Genomic DNA, 14,484 nt, shown 5'->3' on the forward strand with positions numbered 1-14,484 from the left:
TTCCATGACCCAACTGGAGTGAGGATGGAGTTTTGCAATGAAATGAACAAAAAAAAAGACAATCTTCCCCCCACCATCAGGAGCAAGAATTTTGCATCCGTAGGGATTGCTCCGGGCCTGGGGATAACGGATCAATTCTGCTTAATGTTTTAACTTTTTCTCCTGTAATAGAATGTTTAAAAATATTAACAATGATTTAAAGATATGGAAGCCCACACTTGTAAAGTCTCACTGACGGGTTTTTAAACAGCTGCCTCCTGAAGCCACACTGGGGTGGGGAAGGCCCCAGAGGAGCCAATGGCTAAAATTAGCCAGCAGTTCAGGACAGTCTGTAGCTGACAGAGCCACAAGGTCAGCTTCACCCTGCAGGTCACTGTGCCCAAGACGGACACAGGGCACCCAGTGTCATTACCCCTCCTGGGAGGCAGACTGCCAGGTGTGCCAGCAGCAGAACTCCACAGGAACTCTGGCCCCAGTCACAACCCCAGTTTCACCACGTCCTCACTCAAATCCCCACCCAGGCGCCAGCCCGTCCTGGCCCACAGTGTCCCTAAGCTGAGCAGTCCCTCTGGGTCTCTTAAAGCCTGGAATTAGCTATATGAATATCTCAAATGTATCATGCAAACTTTAAAGCACTTGTTGTGCCCACCCCTTTTTTTTTTTTTTTTTTTTTTTGGTACCAGGGATTGAACCCAGGGACCCTCTTCCACTGAGCCATACTCCTAGCCCTTTTTTTTTAAGATTTTTATTTAGAGATAGGATCTCACTGAATTGCTTAGGGCTTCAGTTGCTGAGGCTGGCTCTGAACTCTCGATCCTCCTGCTTCAGCCTCCCAAGCTGCTGGGATTACCAGGCATCACTGCACCTGGCATCAGTTCTTGAAATCTAAAAATCAACCAGTGTAAAAGCAATTCAGGAGGACGGAGAGCCTGTTCAACAGCTGTGCTACAACAACTGGGTATCCACAGGCAAAGGAATACACCTTGACCTACACCTTGACACCTTACACAAAAATTAACTCATAACGGATCAGAGACTTACACACAAAACAAAATGATGAAATGTTTTTTAAAAATAGCAATATTTTCAATATGTAGGACTAGTCAAAAATGTTTAAAATTTGACATCAAAAACACAATCCAGAAAAAGTTGACAAACTAGATTTCACTAAAATTCAAAATCTTTGTCCTGTAAAAAAAACCTTGTTAAGGATGAAATGCAAATTATAAAATGCAAGAAATGCTTGGAAACCACAAATCCAACAGAGAAATAGCATTTAAACTTTTTTAAACAATCCAACTAGAAAATGGGCAAAAGACATGAAGAGTCATTTTACCAAACAGGATAAAGATATGGCACATAAACCATGAAAAGATGTGCAGCATCATTAATCAAAAGGAAAATACAAGTTAAAAACCACAAAAAGATGTCTGCATACATGTCAGAGTGACTGAAACAAAAAAAAAATAACGGCAATACCAAATGTTGTCAAAGATGCAGAGAAACGACCCTCATACTCTGCTGAGGGAATGTAAGACAGTACATCACTCTGGAAAACCATTTCACAGTTTCTTATAAAATTATACAATGATGTATACCTGTAATCCCAGAGGCTCAGGAGTCTGAGGCAGGAGGATCACAAGTTCAAGGCCAGCCTCAGCAACTTAGTGAGATCCTGCCTCAAAATACAAAGCAAAAAAGGATTGGTGCTATATCTCAGTGGTAAAGTGCTCCTGGGTTCAATCTCCAGTACAAAAAATAAATTAATTAATTAAATTAAATAAAACATAAAATCACCAGACATTCTTGACTATTTATCCTAATTTCATAATTTTTAAGAAATTAAAACTTATACTTACACAAAAACCTATACACAGGTGTTCATACAAGCTTTATCATAATAGCCCCAAATTGGGAAAACTCAGATTGTCCTTCAACAGGCCAATGATTAAATAGAGTGGTACATTTGCTCCGTGAAATACTACTCAGCAATGCAAAGGAATGAACTATTGACATTCAAACAACTTTAAAGGATTTCCAGGAAATTGTAATGGGTGGGGGGACAATCTCAAAGGGTCACATACTCTTTAGTTTCATTTATACACAGTTTTTAATTTACAAAATTACAGAACTAGAGAACGGATCAATGGGGGGGGGCAAGGATGGGGAAGAGAGGTAACTGTGGCTACAGAAGAGACTGTTGAGATGGAACCATCTGTATCTTGACTGGATCAAGGTTTGTTACTATATGATGGTTTCGCAAGAGGTTACCTTCAGAGAAGCTGAGCAGAGGGTCCACAAGATCTCCGTATTATTTCTTATAACTGCACATGAATCTACAACTGTCTCAAAATTAAAATTTTAATACAAATTAGGAAATAAGTAACATAGGTCAGCATTTAAAAAACAAAATATTCCGCTTGCCGGCCGCCTGCCCTAACACAGCGCTACCTGGACAGCAGCGCATCCTCCAGACCTCGCTCACCGACTTCTTCAGAGCAGGGGACGGGGTGGGAGACCGCTGCTCCTCGCCTTTGTCTCCCTGTGAGCGCCCCCTGGGAACTGGCGAGCTCTCCCCAACATTAATGGAGATCAGACACACGTCCAGGGCCGGGTCTGAGCCTCCTTTCTCTCCTGCAAATGACCCCAGAGAAGCACAAACCCGAGGCTTCAGATCCTAGCCAGGCATTTGCCATCCATGGCCATCAAATCCTTGACAGAAGACCTGGCCGGCCACCCCCGCCCCAGCCCAGGGGCCACTGCAGCCCCCAGAGCTGAGCCCAGCAGCTGACCTAGAGTGAGACCAGGAGGCTGGGAGTTACTGGGCGGAAGAGACAGGTTGGACGGGTGGACTCCTCAGAGAAGTCCCAGCGGCTCCTCCACAGAGTGAGGGGCAGAAGGACAGGGAAGGGTACAGAGGTGAGGAAGGACGGCGTCACAATCGGACACAGAACTGTGAGAGCCGCCAGGCCACGTGCCTCTCAGACCCTGGTTTTCATCCCCAGGAGCATCCCAGGGCTGTGGTGGAAATCACCTGAGTAGTACCCAGAGCCTCGCAGCCTCATGAGGGTGCCCATGATGCTCTGTCCTCCTGTCCCCTCTCGCCCACATCCCACAGGGCTGAAAATCCTGCTGCATCCTGTCCTGACCAGCTGCACCCCAGGCTAAGAGCTCAGACTCCAGGCCTGAACAGCCTGGGTCCAAATTCTGGTCCCACCACTTCCTGAGTGTGGCCTTGGACAAGCTACTTAACCCTCCCGGCCTGTCTTCCCCTCTGCAAAACGTGGGTGATTAAAACACTGCCCAGTTGCTGTGAGGACCAAGTGAGTTTCATGTGAGGTGCTTGAAACAGTACATGACTCCAACTTTTTTTTTCCTTACTGAGGATTGAACACCGGGGCTTTACCACTTAGTTAATTCCCAGTGCTTTTTATTTTTTATTCTGAGAAAGGGTCTCACTAGGTTGTTGAGGGCTTCTCTAAGTTGTTGAGGGTCATACACATTTTTTAATGTGTGTTTTGGGGAATAGTTTGGTTAGAAAAAAATTAGAATATTTTGAGGGACCATTTTTCAAAAATCTTTATGGAAAAAATACTTGTTTTGTATGATAAAAGTATTAAGTTAAATCATATGAAGTTGCCAATATGCTACCATTTTGACCTAAAAACATGGCGAGTCCACATGGTTCCACCGTAGCTAGTAAATCTCAAAGCCTGCTTACACACCTGTAAAATATGTGTCCCCAGTCTTTGCATTCTAAGGCTGTGAAATTTGTTAAATAGCAATTTAACAAATGACAGCAGCCAGTTGTGCAAAACCACTGACCAGATTCCCCGCTGGATGCTCAAAGCACTTGCTTCTCAGGAACATCTCCAAGGAAAGAGAAGTGGAGAGAAGCAGATGACATTACAGGCCCAGTTCTTCATGCAGATCAGCCATGTCAGGTCAGGGAGCAGGGAGACAGATCCTCTCCCCCAAGGTCCCAGAATGACCCAGAGCAACCACCATGGCCCCCGAGCAGGAGATGTGGAAGAAGGTGAAAGCCCTTCGAAGGCCAGGCCTCAAGGACAGTTCCTGGGGGACAAGGACAATGAAGATAACAGTAGCAAGTGTGGAACTCTTTCTCTGCATGAGGCAAGGTCCACACACCTGATGGGTAGCACACTGGACTCTTCAACCACCCATGACACTCGTCCCTACTGACCCTGTGGTGTAGACAAAGAAACGGACAAGAGGAAATCAAGGAGCTTCCCGAGGGTCTTCCGGTTCAGACGTGACCCTGGCTCTGCATGACTCCAGGGACAAGCTCTCCGCTACATGCCCATTAGCTTGGCCACTCAGGTCACCTCCCATTTAAAAAGAAGTACGAGGATCATCGCTGAAAGGCAGGAACAGGGCAGGGGTGAAGCTCAGTGGTAGAGAGCTGGCCTGGCACCTAGGAGGCCTGGGTTCAATACCCAGTGCAGACATACAGACAGACAAGAGCAACTAAGAAAACCAGATGTCAGTAGGCTTCAGGAATGAACTCCATTTCTAGACCAAAGTTCCCCTCACTGACTCCTTGCCAGGGCAGCTGCGGAGCCACGCCCACCCCAGGGTTTCTCAACCGTCAACAGGCACAAACCTCGCAGGTGAGCAGTTGAGAACTCAGCTTCCCAGGCCGCTCCATCAGAGTCTCATTTAGGGAGCCCGAGGATTTCCATTTCTAACCATCTCCCAGGCAGGCAGTCCTGCACAGATGGCCCACAGACCACCTTCGAAGATCCACTGTCTTACAACGTCAAACTCCCGGGAGTAGAGATTGTAAGACCAATTGATACTATTCAAATAAAATGTTTATGAAGCTAAATTACAATTTGACAACACATCCAAACTCAACAGCAGGGAGTGCACTGAACGGCCCACGTTCAGAAGTGCCTTGCCATGCCTATCCACCTCTCCGGTCACAACCTTTACCAATACGCAACGCATACCTGCAGGTCAGTAACTCATCAGGGATGCAGCTGAAGTGTCCCGCAGGGGCTCGTGCCAAAGGCCTGGTCACCCGCCTGCAGCGCTACTGGGACGTGGTGGAAAACCGAGAAGGTGCCGCCTGGTGGAAGGAAGCCAGGTCTTTTCGGGGCATATCCCTGAAGGAGATATTGGAACCCAGGACCCTCCCTCCTTCCCTCTCTCTGCTTCCAGCCAGCATGAGCTGAACAGCTTCCTTCTCCATATACTCCCACTGCCATGATGTCCCCTGTCACCACAGGCCCCAGTTGAACCAACCAACCATGACCTGAAACCAGGAGTTCAAATAAACCTTTCCTCCCTGGAGGGTGATTTTCTGAGGTCTTTGCCACAGCAACGGAAAGCTCACCCGTACACCACGCACCGCTCTGGGCTGCAGCAGTGATGTGAACATACCCAGTTCCTGTGCCAGGCAGAAAAAGGCACCAACAACCCGTGTGTCACCTGCATGTGCTCGATCTTACCAACTTCAGGAAGAATAGGTGGCAATCTTGCAAACCAGTCCTCGGTGACCTCCAAAACCGAGAGTGCTCACCTCAGGGGCTGTCAGAGTCAGTCTTGGGGCATCTTAGACAATGTTGTGTCAAAATTCATAAGCTGAAGCCCCGCCCCCAGGGTGACTATACTTGGAGTTAAGTCCTATAAGGAAAAAATGTAGGCAAAATGGCACCTGAACCAGAAGAAAGCTGCTAAGATCCTGCAGTCTCGCTCCCAGGAACTGAAGGGGAGGTCACTGGGATGCCTCCTGGCCTGGGTGCGTGTCCAGAACTCCTCTCGTGGACAGCATACTTGAGACAACTATGAGAAGTTATCATTGTCAGTGTTCGATGACTAAGTGGAGGTTTGGGAAGCTGAATTCACTTTCCCTCAAACAGCAAGAAGCAAACTCCACGTTTAGCTCTGAGCTCACTCTGAGCCTCCAGGTGGTAGGTAATTTTTTTTCCTTGACAGTTCCAACATTTTCTCTGCTGTTCAGCCCTAACAAGCCACTTGGAGTCTGCTCCTCATCTACAGAATGGGAACAACAATATCACTTTGCTGGGCTGAAAGGAGAGGGTGGCCCAGCACACTTTCACGTGGCAGATGCTCAGAGGTGCTGGTGGCGCTGAGGATAACTGAGCTGATCTTCAGGTGCAGGGCCTAGAACAGGAGTCAGTTATGAAGCAAGGAATTTCTCTCCCTGCAGGAGTGCCTTTCATTTCTTCTCAGGGTCAACACGTCTAAGTACATAATATTTTTATTTGACAAATATAAAAGCAAATGGTCTCTCGGCCTGAGAGCAAAACCCTTCATTGTTCTCTCTTATGTTTCTACCAGTATTAAGCTTGGCTGTTTTATCCAGATTTTCATAAGTTCCCTAAGGAACAAAAGCTCATCGTGCATCAAATATTTGCTGAGCACCTACTAGGGCCTGCATGGTGCTGGGTGCTGGGATGTGATGGCAGACAAGAGGCCTGATCCTTCATGGTACTTCTTGTGAAGTAGGGGAGATAAGGCATTAAACCAATAAATGTCATCACAAATGTGGTGTGTCACACAAAGTGCTTCTCCATCTTTTTAATTTGAATGAAAATTGCCTACATATGCCCCATTTCAGAAAGATTATATTGAATAATCTCTTTCCCAAATCATTATGTGTCAAGAACACGTTAACCGTCAATCAGAACTCATGATTAACAAAAGTCACTGTCAAAGACATTCCCGATTAACTAAAGTCCCCTGTCAAAGGGGAGAATTCTAACATCAGATTGACATACAAAACTGGATGGCAGGTAAATATACAATTTTCAGGTTTTGTCTCTGCTTTTATTTTCATAAGAGCTTATACACACCTCGGCTACCTTCACTGACTCATGGTTTTCAAACTTGATCCTCATCAGAGACACCTGGGTGTGTCTACTGACCAAACCCAAAGTTTCTGAGTAGGGCTGGGTGTGGGCCTGAGAATCTGCATTTTGTGTAAGTTCCCTGGCAAGGCTGCTGCTGCGGGGCCAAAATCTACTATTTGTTTGGTGTTAATGGGATTGAACTCAGAGTCTCACACATGCTAGGTAAGCATCTAACACTGAGCCACATCCCCAGCCCCCAAGTACGACAAGTTGAGAAGCATCACAGTAGACTAAGAGGCAGAATCTATGCTTCAACAAACTTACAGTTAGAGGGAAGCTCACAGATGGCATAGGCCAACTTCCCCAAGGGACAGATGAAAACCTGAGTCTGTAGTGGAGCAGCAGCTCTTTCAAGGATAAAGTGAAAAAGTCAGGCAGGGTCCTAAGTGCAGGGCATGGGCCTCTGTATGACACAGTCTCCTGCCAACCCACCTGCTGAGCCCCCAAAGACACTCCCTTCTCACGGGATTCTGAGGTGACAGTGATCACAATCCCCAGAGATATGTCATGATATAATGTCTTGGACTTTCTTCAGAGTAATCCAGCAGGTGGGTGGTGTGGGAAGACAGGAGATGGAGGAAAGAAGATTGACCAAATGTGGTCAATCATTGAACTGGGTAATGATACTAATCCTTCCACTCCTGTATGTGTTGGAAATTCCCCATCCTGAAAAGTCCCAGAATCGGCTGGACTAAGATTTGAATTGCACACTTCTAGGAGAACTTGGGTTTCCTATGCAGGCCCTGAAATAGGCTCCTCTCCCTCACAAAAGCAGACTGTGCACATCTGCAGCATGCTGAGCCCTGGCAAGGCACCAGAAGAATTCAGACAAAATTAGGACACAAATTTATGTCCCCAAGAACCACAATTTGGTGGGGTAAATAAAATACAAATTACTGTGTTTCAAGGATGAATAAGAAATGATTAAAAGCAAGCAAAGATCCACAGAGTGAAGAAAGGGGTACCCCCCCCTCTGCTTTATGTCCCCTCCTGCCCCTTCCTACGGGCAGTCAGGTTTTAGAAATGTGCATTCCCATAGGTCAGTGACACTTTATCAAAATGGAAACAACATCAAAAGCACAGATAAGAAAAGCCCACCAATCTGCCATAAAAATAGTTAAATTATAATTGATCCACACAACAGAATATGAAATCATTGTCTTAAATGACAATAAAGAAGAAATAATATGACTGGCAATATTCATAATGTAATTATTACATGGAAAAAAACAGAAAGTGACAAACTATATTTCCTACAATATACAACCTTGACCAACTTTTACAAGCATAGAGAATTTTATTTTTATAGCAGGAAAAAAATATGCCAAAGAGTTCACAGTAATTATATATGGATCTCTGGGGGTTTGGAACTCTTCTGTATATTCTGAAATTTTATGTCACAAATATATGTTGCTTCTACCATAGCCTTCTCCTGACATTTTTTCAGTGTAATTATCTTTAAAGTACTATAATTTAGCTATGTATCTAGAAACTGACCTAAAAGCCAAGAATACCCATTAAGCATTGAATGAGCTGAGAGGATTAACTATCTGGAGTCTTTATGAAGGGATTAGAGGTGCACAGACCTTGGGAATAGACTGCCCAGGGTTCCAAGAGCTACTCTCTCGGTTATTCCTAATAATCAGCTGCCCCCACAAAACCCCAAAAGGTTTCCTTCCCAAGTCTGTAACATCAGGCCAGAGGGGAAACAAGAGACCATTAAGCAAGCGCCCTGTCGTGAAGGACCACACCCCAGCCTTTGCTATAAATGTCCTGATCTCTCTGATTTTGATTACCACGTCTAGGTATGGAGCTCCGGCCACGAGGAGGCGGGGGATCTGACTTATCTCTTTACATCACACTCTATCTTCTTCCCATTTGGATTTTCTAACATTTTATTAGCTCTACTTTGATACTGCCTCAAAAGAATCTGGACTCTTTAAATAATTCAAAGTTGAAGCCCCAAACTAGACCACAATGTTCATAAAAAGGGAGTTTTCTAATGTCAAAGAAAATGGCAGTCCTAGAACAGCCACATACAATGCCTCAGGAGCTCAGTGAATTGCTCACTAAATGAAAGAAAGAGATATTGATTTTGTATTAAGCATAGAAGCCTTTAAACAAGCTCCATGAGATTATAAACTCCCACTTTAAAAAACAGCAAGACAAAAATACCAATATTTTTAAGGTATATCTTCAGATTACCTGCCCAGTAAAAGATTTCAGGTACTGGTGATGAATGTGAAACACTTTAAGCCACGTAAGCAACCTGCAATACAAGCAAGGAGAAGCAGGGAGGCAGTTTCAACCCATGCTCACCTTTTGCTCCATAAAGAGTGCTTGTCCCAGAATGAAGAACAGAACACCTCATTCGTGCACTGCTGTTGGGGACTGACTGAGAATGTCACAGATCACACTGAAAACTTTAAAAGAACCAGACAGATTTCAGCCTGAGAAAAGACTCCCAGAAACATCTCCTCACCTTTGTTTCACGTGGTTGCTTCACATTTTAAATCTAGTTCTGTTTCCTCAAAACAAACTTTTCTGAGGACTCAGAAAAAGTGCTTCGGAAACAATGGATCGGTTATAAACAAAGTCAGCAAAACTGCCCAGAAACTGAAGAAACCCTAAGAAAACAGTTGCGGGTGGGATCTAACCAACCTTTAAAACTCTTAGCAACTTTTTTTTTTTCAGTGCTGCAAACTAGACCCCAGTGAACCCAACATTTATATAAGATGGAGCTCAGAATCCGCTTGCCTAACACCCCCCAATAAATGAGAAATTAAAGTGCTCTCAGTGAGAATCCGAGTGTTTATTCAAGTTAAATTTACACATTTATTGTTTTAAAGCGATAATAAAAACGCTTTCAAGGCCTGAAGTAACACTGACCTCTATAATAAAGGCTGATTAAAGAAAAGCTTCAGTATATAAAGTAGGTGTTTCCTCTTTTCTCATGGTCCTCATGACCAAGGATCAAAAGAGCGATGACAGCAAAATGGTCTGGCTTCCTTCCGAGTGAATGGCGGGTCTTCTGGCCTCCCCCACCCCTCCGCCACTGCCGACGCCCTGGCGGCCACACACACACACACACACACACACACACACACACACACACACACCCCTCTTCTTGGACTTCAGGGTAGCAGCCTTTGTTCCCAAGTCCCCAAATGGGATCCAGTTACGAAGCCCCTCTTCCCTGAACCAGTCTCTCCAAGTCTCTCTTCAAAGCCTGTCCCAGGGCTGCTCCTCTTCCCATCTTCTCCCGTGTCCCCAGTGCTGCGGGAGGTGTGGCTGCCACCTCGGCTCCAAACCGCCTCTCTAAATTACAGAGAGTCGGACGCACCACACACTCCCGAAACAGTCATCACCAGTACCACCACTGTCATGTTTAAAAGCACCCACCTACAGAGCGCTCGCCATGCGCCTAGCGGGTCGCCAGCGCTTTGCGCGCGCCAAGTCGATGTGCCTGTCCCCTCTCTGCGTGTCTTCTCTCGGTTCGTTCCCCCCACCACCACTTCTCTCCAGCACCCCGGTCCCCACACTCGCTCGAGGCTGAGCCACCTCCTTCCCCGGGGCAGGGATGGAAAGTGTCCCGCGCCAGCCGCGCGTCCCAGACCCGCCGGAGCTGCTTGGTGGGGCCAGCGGAGTTCGAGCCCGGAGCCCACACGCCCCGCGCCACCGAGCCCTGGCCGCTCCCGGCGGCCGATCTTACCTCGGGTCCTTTGTCCTCCGGCCGCCGGACCCCGCCGCCCAGCGCCCGCCGCCGTCGAAGAGCCAGCCCAGCCTGCAGGCTGCGCTCCCAGCCGCCTCGCCCGGCCCGGCCCGAGTGCGAGGCGCTCGGCAAAGCCCGGATCTCTGGAGCCCCAGCCGGCGCGAAGGACTCGACCCCTGACCCCCGCCGCCCCCTGCAATCCACTTCTCCGGGTCTTCCGGGCGGCCGCTCAGGAGGCCGGCCAGTGGGCTCCGCCGCCTCTGGACCCCGGCCGGGACCAGGTTGGGGATGAGGGCGGCTCTGGGCGCCAAGCGTCGGGCCAGAGGCGGGTGACACCAGCAGCAGCGGGGCCCCTGTCTGCGCCCCAATTTTAGCCTCCCGGGTCCTAGTCCCCGCCAAGGACGCAGTTCCCCCTCTGCAGTGTCCGGGTGCCCGCGCCCCAGGGAAGGCCACTGCGCAGGACCGCCGCCGCCCTCTCGCTCCTCGGCAGATGCCTGGGTCCCGTGCCCGCGCCCCCCTGGATAAGTCCAGAAAGAAAGGCCGCCCACACCTGGGGCGCCGGCCAGTATCCTTCCCTCTCCGCCCTCAGAGAGGGACTCCTCCCAGCCTCGACCCGTCCTGTGCCCAGGTGCACGCACCCCGCCATCCCCGCGCGGCCACGCTGGACGCCCCCTCCCCCCCGACTGAGCACCGGAGGGGTCTGGATGGAAGTTGGAAGAAACCTCGGAGGATAGAGGTCATTTTGTCGCTTGGAACGCAGGCGCCCGGAGGGGACGCAGCGGGTCTAAGAGGCAGCGGGGCGGAATCCAGGAGACCCCAGTACCTTACTCAGGCTGTCCCGGCAGAGTCCTGAAACCTCAGCGCCCGCGGGTCCCTTAGGTGCAGTTCTGGACTGACGGCGGGACCCCCTGCGGCCCCTGCCCTCCCCTACCTACCGCCGACCCGCTCGACCAACACGGTTTGCAGGGGCGAGTGGAGGGGCAGCGCCTGAGTCCCCAACCAGTCGAGAGCGGTCAGCAGCCCACGGTAAGGCTGTCGGAGGCCCGCAGACTAAAAAGAAGATTCTTGAACTATGGGCACCTGTGGGTGGAATCTGAACAACTTTTCCTGGTGCCAGTGTCGGTCAAAAGGGTGAGTGAAGAAGGAAGGAAAAAGCAAACCTCAAATGCTGTGTTGTAGTGCCGCCGCACGCCTGTGATCCCAGTGGCTTGGGAAGCTGAGACAGGAGAATCTCAAAGCCAGCCTCCTCAGCAAAGGCGAGTTGCTAAGCAACTCAGATCAAATACAAAACAGAGCTGGGGATGTAGCTCAGTGGTCGAGTACCCCTGAGTTCAACCCCCCGGTACCATAGATAGATAGATAGATAGATAGATAGATAGATAGATAGATAGATAGATCTATCGATAGATGGATGGATGTATTGTGTTCATCTACAATGAAAAAAATAAATATATAAAAAGTATATTAAAAATCATTGCGCTGCAGACCTCGCTGGTGGCCACTGCAGAGGTGGCCCACAACAATGAGGAAAGTCGAGTAAAACTCAGGACAAACGGAACTTCTTTTTCTTTCTTTTTTAAAGCAAAAGACTGACGTCGGTGTTTTCAGGAACCTGCCAGCAGCAGAAGGGAATCTGGAGACCCCCCCTGTACCTTCCAGCCACTCACTCTGAGGACCCCAGAGGGCTTGGACCAGTGTAAGGGCCAACTTCCTTGAAAGCTGAGGAGAAAGTCACAGTAGGACCCTGAGTGGTTAAAGGAGGAAAGGGGTGAGAACACAGGGCCCAGCAGAGGCCAGAACGTGTCTCCAGAAGGAATCTCTGGGGGTCTCTGTACTCTGATGGCAGCACCATCATTTTCCTTTTCTCCTTTTCTCCTTATGAAATATTTTGAACACACCAAACTAGGGAGGGTAACATCATGAGCCATGAGCCCAAGAAACTGCCAATGCCAACATCCTGCCGTACTGGATGGAGGTGTTTATGTAAGAAAATCAGTATGGCAGTACAGCTAAAGCCGGTGACAGCCCTCCCACCCGTTTTTCCCTCCCCATTCCAGCCCTAGGACTCTTCCAAAGTAGCCCATCCGTGCTTTTATGCTTTCAGTTTGTATGCATGTATTCATAACCTACAGAGCACTTTTACTAGCTTTACAACTTTCTCTGTTATCACTCTTGCTCATTATCTAACCTGGTTGTTTTGTTTCATTCCGCCCTGGGTCAGGTTTGTAAGATCCGTCTGATCGTACACACAGATCTAGTTTATTCATTATACAGCTCAATAGTATTCCATTACATGAAAATGACACAATTTACAATGACTGAAAATGTCTTCCGTTGATGGCCATTTGTTTTGATCAAGATTATATAACAAGAACAGCAGTTAAAACTCTTGAAATTGCATTTGTTTCCATTGAAATCACTCTGGTAAAAACATATACAGAGTAACTATGTTGCGTTAACATTAATCAAAACATTTGCTTTGTGGTTGGGGTTAGTTATTAGCACACTTGCTAAGCCAATTATCGTTGCAGGAAATGGCCTTACATCTTTCCCCTTTGTGGACAGCTTATTTCTTTTTAAGCAAATAAAATCATATAGAACAGGGGTCAGCCAACTTTCCATAAAGGTCAAGAAGTAAATATTTTAGACTTTGCCAGTTAAGAAGCAAAATTGAGGTTAAGTTGTTATAAAACTATTTTTAAAATGTAACCTTTTAAAAATGTAAAAAGGATGGGGTATAGCTCAGTGGTAGAGCACTTGCCTACCACGTGTGTGAGACCCTGGCTTTGATCCCCAAGACCGCCAAAAAAAAAAAAAAAAAAAAGAAAGAAAGAAAAAGAAGAAAAAAGAAAGAGCCTCCCTAGTTAGGCTTATGGGTTGTAAAACAAAACCAAACCAAACAAGCAGCTGAGCAGATTTGCCCAACCCCACTATAGAAGAAAGACATTCCAAAAGTTACTTCCTTTCATTAAAAAGGCACTCACTTTCAATAAATACAAAAACACTTTGGCTCAACAGAATGAAAGTGAATACAATGTTCTAATTAGGAAACATTTCTTATAGAGATGTCCTTTATATCTTAACTATTTATTACAAAAACTTTGCGGGGGGAGATTTAATCCAATTTTAGACTTTTGGAGAAAGATTTAATCTTATTTTTGAAGATCTACAATGAATTTTAGAAATGGATAAACTCCTGCCATTTAAGAAATAATCAGAAAAAAATTAGATTCAATGGAAAAGGTGTTATTTTCTAGTTTAATGAATCATTTCCCTGTTCCTAGTTTACTAAATAGCAGCACACAAATATAAATGATTTAGTTTCTTTTTCCTGGAGGTGAACCTGACCCACTTATTTTATGTCTTTATTGAACTTGGACCAAAATTTGAAAAAGTAATTTCAAGATAGATTCTTAAATGAGTTGAATCAACTTGATTCAAAATGTTATTGATAAGAATGGGGCCAAATTATAAAGCCCTGGTAGCCAACCTAAATCTTACAAAGGAGATGTCAATCTCCAAGCCCATTCAGTAAATGGAATTCTTCTCCAAGAGACTGTGGGGTCAGCAAGGAAATTAGACATGGCTTCTGGGCACCTTGTCTCTGCCTAACATTATCCTCAAGAGATGCACACATTCTCTCTCCCTCCCTCCTCCCCTCCCCCACACACACTCCTCTGTCTCACACCTGTTCACGTGCCTTTTCCCCTTACATGTCTGTCCACGTGTTACAGTGACTCCCTTCACACACATTCAATGCACACGATACATATGCTCACATATGTATGTAAACGCCTCTGCTTTATGGCTTTGCACGAAGCTCTTTTTCTCATATATCCATGCTTCTCAAATTTTTCTTTCTCCTTGCACCTA

General features: G+C 46.7%; 1 protein-coding gene across 1 annotated transcript in view; it reads right to left on the reverse strand.

Annotated features, from left to right (window-relative positions):
• Nucleotides 1-11,036, reverse strand: part of Greb1 (growth regulating estrogen receptor binding 1) — a 121,945-nt gene extending 110,909 nt beyond the window's left edge. The window contains exon 1 of the mRNA XM_021727783.3: nt 10,612-11,036. The gene's annotated coding sequence lies outside the window, so the exon portion shown is untranslated. The remainder of the gene's footprint in view (nt 1-10,611) is intronic.
• Between the last annotated feature and the right edge of the window lie 3,448 nt (nt 11,037-14,484).

Source organism: Ictidomys tridecemlineatus, chromosome 12 (genome assembly GCF_052094955.1).
Source record: "Ictidomys tridecemlineatus isolate mIctTri1 chromosome 12, mIctTri1.hap1, whole genome shotgun sequence".
NCBI classification, from domain to species: Eukaryota; Metazoa; Chordata; class Mammalia; order Rodentia; family Sciuridae; genus Ictidomys; species Ictidomys tridecemlineatus.